The 12,631-nt window shown below is 38.8% G+C and overlaps 1 long non-coding RNA gene across 1 annotated transcript in view; it reads left to right on the forward strand.

Moving 5' to 3' along the window:
* Nucleotides 1-12,130, forward strand: part of LOC150078050 (uncharacterized) — a 40,585-nt gene extending 28,455 nt beyond the window's left edge. The window contains exon 3 of the long non-coding RNA XR_016547634.1: nucleotides 12,022-12,130. This is a non-coding gene — a long non-coding RNA (uncharacterized LOC150078050). The remainder of the gene's footprint in view (nucleotides 1-12,021) is intronic.
* The last annotated feature ends 501 nt before the right edge of the window (nucleotides 12,131-12,631 follow it).

Consider the following 12,631-nt stretch of genomic DNA (forward strand, 5'->3'; position numbering starts at 1 on the left):
AAACTAATAGAGCAAGCTTATCTGTGAAAAGAACTAAACCTCCCAAGGACTTCCTAATTCATTTCACAAATATACGTGGTCTCAGTTCTTATCTCAACGATGTCCATTTCCACTTGCAGTCTGCCAAACCCCATGTACTTTTTCTGACAGAATCTCAGTTATCGGTTGATTCAACTACTGCTCATCTCAGATGCCTAAATTATTTGCTGTATGACTCCTTTCGCCTCAAAGGTGGTACTTGTGCATATGTCCGTTCTGATATTCCCTGTCAGAGACTTGGCAATTTGGAATCTCCTCTCTTTGATCTTCTCTGGCTTAAAATCTCTCTACCTCATTGTGTTAAATTCATCTGTTGTCTCTACCATTCTCCCAACTCCACTAATAACTTGGAGCTCTTTGACTTCCTCTCTTTGCAACTTGACTTTCTCCAGTCCAACTTTCCTAACAGTGTGGTAATTTTCCTTGGTGATTTTAATGTTCACAACTCCAGCTGGCTTCTGTTTTCTAGTCACACCGACCCAGCAGGTCAAGATGCTGAGGCTTTTGCAATTACTAATGACCTAGCACAGATTGTTCATTTACCTACAAGAATTTCGACAATCCTAATCATACAGCCAATACGCTTGATCTTTTTCTCACAAACAACTCTTCTAAGTACACGGTCGAAGTGAGAGGTCCTTTAGGCACTTCAGATCACAACTTGGTGATTGTCTCTTCTCCAATGGAACCTTTATCCCATGGCTATTCGCAACCTTGTGTTGTTTGGCATTACAAGAACACAAAATGGGATGACCTGCGAGACTTCTTTTCTTCTTTTCCTTGGTCGGATTACTGTTTCAAAACTTCTGATGTCAACGTTTGCTCAGAACGTGTCAGTGAAATTATTCTTGCAGGAATGGAATCCTTTATCCCACACTCCACTTTAAAATCTCGTCCTTTATCTAAACCTTGGTTTTCCAATAAATGTTCTGAGGCTGTCCAAGAGAAGAATGTTGCATATCGTAATTGGCTTGTTTCTAATTCTTCAGTTTTATTTTCTGCCTACACCAAAGCTCGCAACAATTGTAAAGCAGTTATTAATCAGTTCAAACTACAGTTTGAACAGGCTAAGAGTAGAAAACTTGCTTCTTGTCCTAATGGTAGCCGAGCATTCTGGTCTCTTGCCAAAGCTATTGGCTGCAACTTCTGCCCATTTCTGCTCCCACCTCTGTCCAAATGAGATGGTTCTGTTGTCACTTCAGCCAAGGATAAAGCTGACCTGCTAGCATCCCATTTTTCTTCCAGCTCATGTATTAATGATCTTGGTAAAACACCTCCCACCATTCCCAACACGCTCCATTCAATGCCTCCTGTGGTCTTCCGTCAAAAGGATATCAGAAGGATTTTGATGAATCTTGATGCTAAGAAAGCTCCAGGTCCTGATGGTATTTCTCCTCTTGTTCTCAAAACCTGTGCTCCTGAACTTACTTCTATTCTTTGCCGCCTTTTTTCACTTTCTTATTCCAAAGGTGTTTTTCCTTCTGCTTGGAAATTTGCTCATATCCAGCCAGTTCCTAAAAAGGGCGACAAATCCCTCCCATCCAATTATCGTCCCATTGCAATTACTTCTACTCTTTCTAAAGTAATGGAGAAATCAATTAACCGCCAACTCTTAAACTACCTAGAAACCTTCCATCTGATCAACGATCACCAGTATGGATTCCGTCAGTTTCGATCCACTGGAGATATTCTGGCTTATATTACCCATTTATGGACTAATTCAATGGAAAGGTTTGGTGAAACACAAGTAGTTGCTCTTGACATCTCAAAGGCTTTTGATCGTGTTTGGCATAAAGGTCTTCTAAACAAGCTTCCATCTTATGGTTTGCCAACTGTTTTTAGTAATTGGTTATCCAGTTTTCTCTCGATCGCTGATTGAGGGTGATGGTAGATGGCTCTCTGTCTTCTAACTTCTCCACTAATGCCGGTGTCCCCCAAGGTTCAGTTCTTTCCCCCACTCTTTTCCTCTTGTATATCAATGACCTTCTTCCATTGACTGGAAATCCTATCCATAATTTTGCCGATGATAGCACATTGCATTCAACTTTCCATTTTGAGAAACCTTGTCCTGCTCAATCAGCTTCAACTTTTCGAAAATATGCTACCAGTTCCTTAAATGCCGATCTTCAGGTAATTCTCCAGTGGGGCAAAGACAACTTAGTTGATTTCAACCCTTCTAAAACTCAGTCTTGTCATATCTCGCAAAAAGGATCCTTCTGCTCCAATGCTTATGTTTAGTGACACTCCGATTTCTAGGCAAAATGATATATCTCTTTTGGGGATTACCCTTACTTCTAGTCTCTCTTGGCACAAGCACATTACAAATATTGCTCCCTCTGCATCTAAAAAACTTGGTTTTCTCTTTCGCTCTCGCCATTACTTTTCTTCCAAACAGCTGCTCACTCTGTATAAATCGCAAATCCGCCCTGCCATGGAATATTGTTCCCACATCTGGGGTGGTACCCCCAAATCCTCTCTGAGGCTTCTTGATTCCATTCAGAAGAGGGCAGTTAGGTTAATTAATGATTCATCTCTAACAGAGTCTCTCCACTCGCTTTCTCATAGACACACTGTTTCTGCTGCATGCCTCTTCTACAGATACTTCCATGGGCACTGTTCTTCTGAATTGGCTTCTATAATTCCCACTCTCTCTTTCAAAACAATCTGAACACGTGCCGCCACCAGCCAACATCCATTTACTGTCCAACTTCAAACCCACAGAACCAACTTTTCATCTTCCTCATTTATTCATTCAACTGCCGTTTTCTGGAACAACCTTCCTTCATACGTATTTCCTGAAAATTACAATCTACAGAAGTTCAAGTCCAATGTCAACAAATATCTTCTTTCGTCTTCTCAACCTCCAACCCATGCATGGTACTAAGTACTATAGGTTCTAATACCTCTCGTGTTTGGGGTTTACATAAAAAAAAAAAAAAAAAAGTTTTAATTATTGAATTTAGCATACCTTTGTATAAAAGATTTTTTTTTTTTTTTTGCTATTAGAAATTTATGCCATTAAATTCATTTAACATGCATAACCTAAAATATTTTCTCCCAAGAATATTTTCAAATGTTCAAGACAAAATATTTGTATAGCATTCTTTTCTTAATCTACAAAGATGAATTAATAACTTTAATTAGCATAAATAAATGTAGTTTTAAGAGAAGAATGCAGTAATAAATTGTTGTAATAAGAAAATAAATTTATAAATCTGAATATTGTGATTTGCCTTCCCACTAATTTTGGCATACTTGTAATCTTATGGTATTATAAAAGTAGCTCATATTGTGAATGAACCTTAAATAGTGCAGTTTTATCAGGAAAAACTGTGTGTGTGTGTGTGTGTGTGTGTGTGTGTGTGTGTGTGTGTGTGTGTGTGTGTGTGTGTGTGTGTGTGTGTGTAATATATCAAAGCCTTAATGAAAAGATAAAAGATAAGAGGAGATTATGTACAGAATTAATGAGGCTACTAAAATTTAGAGTAGAATTTACTGGCAAATGCTGAAAATAACCAATTGATACCTAAAGAATTTAGTAACCACCGAAGAGACTAGCTAAAATTCCAAATTTATGAAATATCACAAACGAGCTACATGAAAACACTATGCTACAAAATGCTTGGAAATTTAAGTGACAGAAAGTGAGACAGTGGATAAATAATTCAATAGATTAAAAATAATTAATGCTTAATAAGGCTTTAAAATATTGAAAAATAAGAATTTAGCCAACTACAAAAAAAAAAAAAAAAAAGTGCAGCCATTATCAACTCACTGCAGGATGGAAGCCTCCTCAACAATTCATGCTGAGGGAAATGGACCATAATCTGCCACGCTGGTCCAGTGCGGGTTGGCAGATTGACCGTATTCAGCTGTCAGGGGCTTGAACCCCGGTCTACTTAAAGAGCGTGTGCTACTGCACTCCCGCTCCTGACCACTCGGCTACGGAGGCCGGTTCTACAACAATTTATCAACTGAAGCACTGAAGTAGGCCAATCAAAATGATGAAATATCACATAATATCAAATGGTTAAAAGAAGAATGGAGGAAATATATATATGGTACAATTTCATATTTTCACATGCAAGCTCTCATATTGCTTTTCATTCTTTAGTCCATTTAATCACCCCTAAATGTATCCCTCCCCTTTATATATAAAGGGGTGGAAAGAACTCCCATTCCAATCTATTAGTATCTTGTTCCTGTAACACAAAATTTGAGTTGTATTGAACTCGTGTTAAATCCTCTGTTGCCGGAGCATATAGTATGCTATATGCTTTGGCAACAGAACACTATCATGTGACACTTTCAGATGTGGTACCAAGCCAAGCAAACTGAAATAATACCCAGAAACAAAGTATTGATTTCTAGTGTTTAAAAACAATAAATTATTTTAACTAATTATTGAAAAATAATTTTCAAAGAATTAATGACAGCAACAACAACCACAAAAGTTTCTGATGGTGTTCAGGTTAGCTGAGTGTGTTCACAGCCCATAAAAAATACATCTTAGAAAATTGTTTAGTTCTTCTGGAGTACAAAAAGATTGTTAAGGCTGTTAGGTAACGAAGCAACACACTTTCTAACTATGCCAGTAGTACTACTGGATGTAACTATCCTCCTAAATTTCTGTTCTATCCTCATCAGACTGATATGTACTTACCTTTTATTATTTATACTGAAGACATTGGTTTAAAAGTCATATGTTGGAAAGTTGTATGCAACATGTTTCTTTTTAATAGGTTCTGTTCCTTTTGAGGCCTGCTGGACTTGACATAAAACAGAGGGTATTCAAAAAACTCCACAGATTAGGTTATTGAGAATTTTTGAATAGATGAAGATAAATACTGATATTTATTATTGATAATCATGTGCACAAAGATTTTCAGGATGGGGATGCATGTTATTTCTGTAGCACAGTGGAGCAAGTGAATGAATTGAAACAAGTGTTTGCTTGATGTTTGCAAAGAATTTGAAAGTCTTTGTGTGTGCGCGATGCAAGGAGTGTATCGATATTAGGCAACAACTCGGCGTTCTTGTGGGCCTATATGAGAGCTTGAAGGACAGGGTGGATGCCCTCGAAGAAACTAAATTGAGGGGCCCATCAAGCTCTCAGCTGCCCACATCAACGCCAGAGCTTGCACTTGGGCATCGCGTGACACAGAGACAACCCCTAAGGCAGAATGCGCTGGTCCCGAAGGAACTAGTAGTTGTTGGTGACTCTATTGTCAGGAAAATGGGGAACATGCTTTGTAAAAAAGATAGGTGGAACAGGACCAGGGTATGTCTGCCAGGGGCAAAGGTTGATGACGTTGTAGAGCGAATATCATCTTTTAAGGGCACAAAAGGTGATATAGTTGTACACGTTGGCACTAATAATATTAAGAGTAGGAGACCGGCAGAATTACTTAACAAGTACAGGTCACTGTTGAACAAAAGCCGAGAATTAGGGTTGAATTTGAAAGTGTCTGCAATTCTGCCCAGACATGATAGGAGGGAGTATATGATGAGAGCCTTGTCGATCAATTCGGCCCTGGAAAGATTGTGCAAGGCTCAAGGGGTAGAATTTTTTTCAGCCTGGACTGTACTTGTTAACAGGAGAGATTTCTTCTACAGGGATGGGATACACTTAAATAGAAAGGGTGCAAGAATATTTGCTGATGCTATCGAGGCAGTGTTAGGTGGGTCGGAAAACTGCTAGCTTGGGGGGGAGACAAAGACCAATAGATTGACAGTAGCCACTGGCAGAGGTGAAAGAGATTCTTGCACTGCTTCTATTAGAATGAGCAGAAGCCTGAAAAACAAGATGCATGGTATTTCAGAGACTGCTGGGAGCCATTGTGGTACAAGTAAACACATGGGTTGTGTTAGGGTAGCTAAGAATAGAAACAGGTGCAGGTATACTTGCGTGTACACCAATGCTAGGAGTTTAGTAAATAAATTTGATGAATTTGAGGTATTGCTCAAAACATCGAAGGCAGATATTGTTGGGATATCAGAGACGTGGTGTCACACAGATATAAGGGATGCAGAACTGCAATTTGGGAAGTACAACGTCTACAGAAAGGATAGGAAGGGGGGGAGGGGTTATGCTATTAGTTAAGAAACACATAAAAACCAAGGAAGTGAAGCCAGTCGACATCGCTGGACAGTGCAGTGTGGAGTCAGTTTGGTGTGACATAAACATTGGGAGATCAAAATTGAGAGTAGGAGTGTGCTATAGGCCTAATGACTCTGATGAGTATAATAAGGAACTGTACAGGGAAATAGAGTGGGCCAGTAAATCAGAGTGTCTTATAATGGGAGATTTTAATTTCCCAGATATTGACTGGAATTTGGGGGCTGGTTACTCACACACTAGCAGAGCTTTTGTGGATTTATTGGATGATTGTTTTCTACATCAGCATGTTCGGGAGGCAACTAGAGGGAGTAATACTCTTGATTTGATTATCAGCAGTGATTCTTCATGCATTAAGAATCTGCAGATAAATGAATTACTAGGTGGCAGTGATCACAGTGTTCTGAAGTGGGAGTTACTCAAAGAGGTAACTACCATTAGGGGTAAAGGGAAGGGTTATTGCTTCTGTAAAGGCGACTACGATGGACTGAGACAGTATTTAAATTCTATACAGTGGGACCAACTGATGATGTTACCAACAGCAAATTCAAAATGGGAAGCATTCAAAGAACTTATCTTGGAAGCTACTAGGCTTTACATACCAACTAAGAAATATTGTTCAAGGTTTAGGCCTAAATGGATGTCAGATGAACTAATGAGGCATATGGCAGAGAAGAAAAATGCATGGGATACATACAAATTAACACATGACACAGAAGCCTATGATAGATACAAGTTGATATGCAACCAAGTTACAAAGGAGGTTAGGCAGGCGAAGGCAGATTACGAGAAATCCTTGGCAAGGGATGCAAAGAAAAACAGGAAAGAGTTCTTTACTTATGTAAACTCTAGAAGGAAGGGGATGAATCAGATTGGTCCACTTGATATTGATGGGTCAAGTGTTGATGATCCTGCTCAGGTAGCTAACAAACTAAATGAATATTTTGCATCGACATTCACACATGAGGAGTTATTCAGTGAGGGGAATGCCAGAGGTGTATTCAACTCTAGCAGTAAGCTACAGAATCTTGAAATAACTGGGAGTAAAGTGGAGGAGAAACTGTTGAAGATAAACACAAGAAAGGCACCCGGGGTGGATGGGATCTATCCAGTTATATTAAAGGAGGCAGCAAAGGAAGTAAGCAAACCCTTAGCCATAATTATGAGAGCTTCCTTGGACTCAGGGGAGGTACCCATAGACTGGAAATGTGCAAATGTGACCCCAATTCACAAAGGAGGATCAAAGGCTGACACAAGTAATTATAGACCTGTGAGCTTAACTTCTGTTCCAGGAAAATTAATGGAGGCACTGGTTAAAGAAGCACTGCAGGATCATTTAGACAAGACTTCAGTTATAGCTCAGACACAGCATGGTTTTGTTAAGGGGAAGTCTTGCCTGACCAACTTGATTGGACACTATGATGCAATCACAAAAGAACTGGATTCAGGGAATAACTTTGATATTACATACTTGGATCTTAGAAAGGCTTTTGATACTGTTGCACATGGAAGACTGCTACACAAATTGGAGCAGTGTGACATTGGAGGCAAATTGCTGCTACGGATAAAGGGGTGGTTGAGGGGGAGAAGACAGAGAGTGGTGATCAATGGATACTGCTCATCGTGGACTGATGTTATTAGTGGAGTCCCTCAGGGCTCAGTGTTGGGTCCATTATTGTTTTCTGTATATATAAATGATATTGATGATGGTATATCGGGCTTAATGTCCAAGTTTGCAGACGATACAAAGGTTGGCAGGGTTGTCAAGGACACTACTGACACTATGCTGCTGCAACAGGATCTGGAAAGGTTGAGCAGATGGGCTGAGAGGTGGCAAATGAAGTTTAACATTGACAAATGTAAAGTACTACACATGGGAAACAGCAACCCCAGAGCAACGTATCAACTCTGTGGTACTACACTGACAGTGGTAGAGAATGAAAGGGATTTGGGGGTGGTTGTGCAGGCAGATATGAAGTTCTCTGAGCAGTGCAGACGGGCTGCAAGAGTAGCTCATGGAGTATTGTCAATGATATACAGGAATTTTTCCAGCAGGGATAAGGAGGTGATTATTCCATTGTATAAGGCGATGGTCAGGCCACACCTAGAGTACTGTATACAGGTCTGGAGGCCTCATTTCAAGAAGGATGTAGAGCTGCTGGAACGAGTACAGAGAAGGGCAACAAGATTAGTGAATGGAACAAAGGGGTGCTCTTACGAAGAAAGGCTTAAGTTTTGCAAATTACAGTGTCTGGAGACTAGGCACCAGCAAGGTGATCTGATAGAGGTGTATAAAGCCTTGAATGGTTTAAGCATGCTCAATGCTGATGGGATTCTTCCTCTAGCTCAGAATAATCACCTGAGAGGGTATAAATTCAAATTGAGGAAAGACAGATGTAGGATAGATGTGTGGAAATTTGCCTTTAGCCAGCGGGTAGTTAGTTGGTGGAACAGACTTCCATCCCTTGTTGTGGAAGTTGATAGCCTAAATAAATTTAAGGCTCAGCTGGACAGGTATTTTGAACGAACAGAGGGGTGAAGTGGGGTTTTTTTTGTTTTTTTTTTTGGCTGATGCTGCATAAGCTTGCTTTCTTGTATCAAATGCCTCTACTAATGCTAATGCGGCATGCATGGTCACCCCACCTGTGAATTATTGTATGACATGTGTTGTTACCTCTATTACATAGCATACTTTCTCCATATAAGGAAGGAGAAACCAGTCTACTCAATGCTGTAGTGCTGGGCTCTGGCCCAGCACTACAGCATTGAGTAGACTGGTTGCCATGCAAAGAATGGACTTGGACTGGAGATGTGGCCTAAGCAAGTTCCAATGGAGAATGATCATTGGGCCCCAGATTAACAGAAGACATCTCAGTCATAGCCACATTCATCCAATGTTTCCATGCAGTGTTGTTGTTGTTGTCTTGTGTGTTGAGTCCAGCTGTAAGAAGATCCAGCCAGACTTGATTGACCAAATGGAGCAAGAGAACGATCCAGTGTGTCAGTTAGCTAGTCAGAAGTGCCATGGTGGAGAAACTGACTGTGCATTACAAAACACATGGCATAATCTGTTTTAACGTGGACACTAGCACAGGTTCACTGTTGCAACAACAGCCCACCCAGTATTCATGCTAATGGCTTGTTATAAGTAAATGCACCTACAGCAGACACAGGACTAGACCCATTGGACAGTGGATTCTTGGGCCAATGAATTGCATTTCTAATGGCACCATGTGGACTGACAGGCCAGCATTCTGAACGTGATGCTCTTGAACCCCACTGCATGAAGGGGGTTTTGCAGACTGGCAGTGTAATGGCCTTGGACATATTTAGATTACAGCCCTGCTGTCCCCTGGCACCTTTCAGTCAGCACCTCAGTAGAAATGCATAGAAGTCCATTTCTGACTGCACCCATTACTGTGACTAACATCCCAGACTGCCAAGACAATTACATATTGTTGACAAAATGGGGTGAGAGGTGGATCCAATGTTGGCATGTACCTGATTTGACCTCCTACATTGGATGGAGAACTGGAGTGTTCAACAAACTAGTCCAATACTGTTGCTGCTCTCCCCCCCCACCAAATTCACTTTATCCCAGCCCAACTGACATCGTAAACTGGACCATTCAGTGTTCTGTATCCAGTACAGTCAAATGCCCAGCAACTGTGGGATGAAGTTTGGCATGGGTTATCATGTGTGTAAACACCTCTTGCACCTTGTGGAGTCTCTGCTATGATGCATCCAGACCACGTTGCTTGATAAAGTTGGCACATCCAGATACTAGGTAGTTATTCTTAATGCTAAACTACTTAGTATAAGTTTACTAAGAAACTGAAGGGTTGGGTTTTGCTTTTCAAATATTCATTTCCTGATAAGGTAAATAGATACATATAAGGCCTTGTTAAGGTATTTTTATTGCCTCTGTAAAAACACTAACATGTACACTAACCCATGTACACAGTTCAAAATCATTTCAATTCATTGTATGGCAGTCTGAGGCATGACAATTTGCTGTATGTAACAATTTGGTGAGTACAAGGTTCTCTGAATTCCAAAGAATTTGGAGTATGGCAAAGCAAGATAAAAAAAAAAAAAAAATACAAACTTTTAACATGCTACGCTGTAAATGGTGAATTTAGTGATCACAATACCATTCTTGATATTTTATATTTTTTATGGAGCATACTATCCACCTTAATTTTTTTTAATGTGCATTCTACTTCTTTTTTAGGAGATCCTATTTAAAAAAGTTCCACGGACAGGTTAAAAGATTGGGATCCAAGAGAACCTTGTTCGCACTTTACTTTCACTTCTATAAGTTGCATTTTTTAGGAAGTACATGTGGGAAGGGGGAGTTGTTCCAGAGGCTAAAGGTAGAGATCATAATGGTATACTAGTTGGATCATCCACATCTTATGACATTCAGTTTTCAACCCATGCTATAGTTTTTACTGTAAGAAGTTAGTAGTTAAGGTTAAGCAGGTAAGCTTTCCTGGAGATTGTATAGCAGTCAGAATTGGAGTCTGAGTCCCCTACATGGAAAAGTTCTCTGACCTAGTGAGATGTTTTCACCAAGGCTTGTGGTGGTTCTTGATGTTCCTAACTGAGGGATGGTATAATGGTCTGTTCCTTTAACTTATTTCTGTGCCCATAATTTTCTTTTAGCTTTCCAACCCTCTATCAATTCATGTCCCTGGAAAAGCATCAGATACAGTTGGTAGGTATTTAAAAAAAAAAAAAAAAATGTACAAGTTAGTGAAAACACATCGTATTAGTAACACAGCAAACTCTGAATTAGCAAAAACGGCATCATTTTAGTTAAATCTCATATTGTGAATACCTTCACATTGAGTTGCCATGATATTGCACTACTTTGAATAAGTAATGCTTCACCAAAGGAGAAGACTATTGTTACTTATTCTCAGCGGATACCACCACCCAGACGGCACCGTTTTGGGGCTATTTGGCCCTTCTTTGGTGGTTGGGTGGGTGGGTAGGTACCGTGGTGATGCAATGATGACAAAACAGTTATGAAGTATAACTCCACAATATGAGAGATGCCTGTGAATTTATATATGTTGTATACACCATATAAATTCACTTTTAACTTTAAATTCGCCATATAAATTCATTCTTTATAAAGTGAATTTAGACTGAAACACTTTAAGGGCTTAAGCCTTGGGGTGCAATAGAATATGATGCGTTTGCTCTAACTTGTACATCGTCTAATTCTCTCACAGCCTGAGACTTAAGCCCTTAAAGTGTTTCAAAAAAAAATAATAAATAATTTTACATGGATTAAAGATGTTACAACATGCTTGATATAGGCACATACTCACTTTCCAACCTTCCCATAAACAGGATTGGTGTGAATTCTTTTATACAAAATAAATGGATAAAAAATGTATTTTTCTTTTTTCTAAATTTCTGCATTCCTCCTTTCTAATTCATCAAAATTTCTTCTGTTTCCTATACTTTTTACTTCATTGACTTTGTTAATTTCTGATCTCTGTGCGACTCATAAAATTGTCATAGCCACCAATTATTTTTTACCAGATTGTTACAAACAGCAAAATGTCATTCAGGTATTCTCTTACAACAAACTGTCTTGCATCGAATCGCATACAACAAATTGACATGAACTTGTCAATTTACATCTGTCTCGGTACATCTGAATATCATAAATAATAGGGAGGGCTGTTTTCCAGTTTTACTCCATTTCCCCCTTTTTTATTTTATTATTTTTGTTTTCCCAATTTGTTCACTTCTGTTTTGATGCTTTTTCAAAATAATGCTTCATTATTTTGAAAAGGCTTAAGCACAGAACAAGTATAAAATGATTTTATATCATTATCTTTCAGATATGGCCAGCACAACATCATCCCAAGTTATATAAAGGAAAAACTGCATTATGTTCCTCAAATTTTGGAAAAGTTGTTGAAATCCAGTTGCCTACTAGCAAGAAATATTTCATAAATATTGTCTAACAATCAGTGTCTAAAAATATTGTCTAAGGATCATGATCTCCAAGATTAATGGCTGTTTATGGGAAAACTAGCCTTTCTTCAGTGTAATTAGTGTAAATAGTTTGCACAAAATTTTTACCAGTGTGTGTGTGTGTGTGTGTGTGTGTGTGTATATATATATATATGTATATATGTAAAAATGTCATAAATTTTAAAAGTCAAAAGATTTATAGAAGTATGAGCAGTTTCTGCTATGCAAATTAAGGAGGACTAATTCTTGACTTTTTTGTTGGTGATTATTAATGTGATAATTGTTTTGGTGTGGCACAAAACTAAGTTAATTTTTACTACTGAAATTCAGATTAACATTTTTGTTCCAGTATATTGTGCTTCGTGTTTAAATTTCTTAAATCAGATTTTTATTTTAAGATCATTAAAGATGTCCAATGTTTACTAGACCATTAAGATATTAAACTGCTTATTTATAAGAAATGAATCTTGGAAA

Source organism: Mastigoproctus giganteus, chromosome 11, assembly GCF_048544385.1.
Source record: "Mastigoproctus giganteus isolate SK-2022 chromosome 11, ASM4854438v1, whole genome shotgun sequence".
NCBI classification, from domain to species: domain Eukaryota; kingdom Metazoa; phylum Arthropoda; class Arachnida; order Uropygi; family Thelyphonidae; genus Mastigoproctus; species Mastigoproctus giganteus.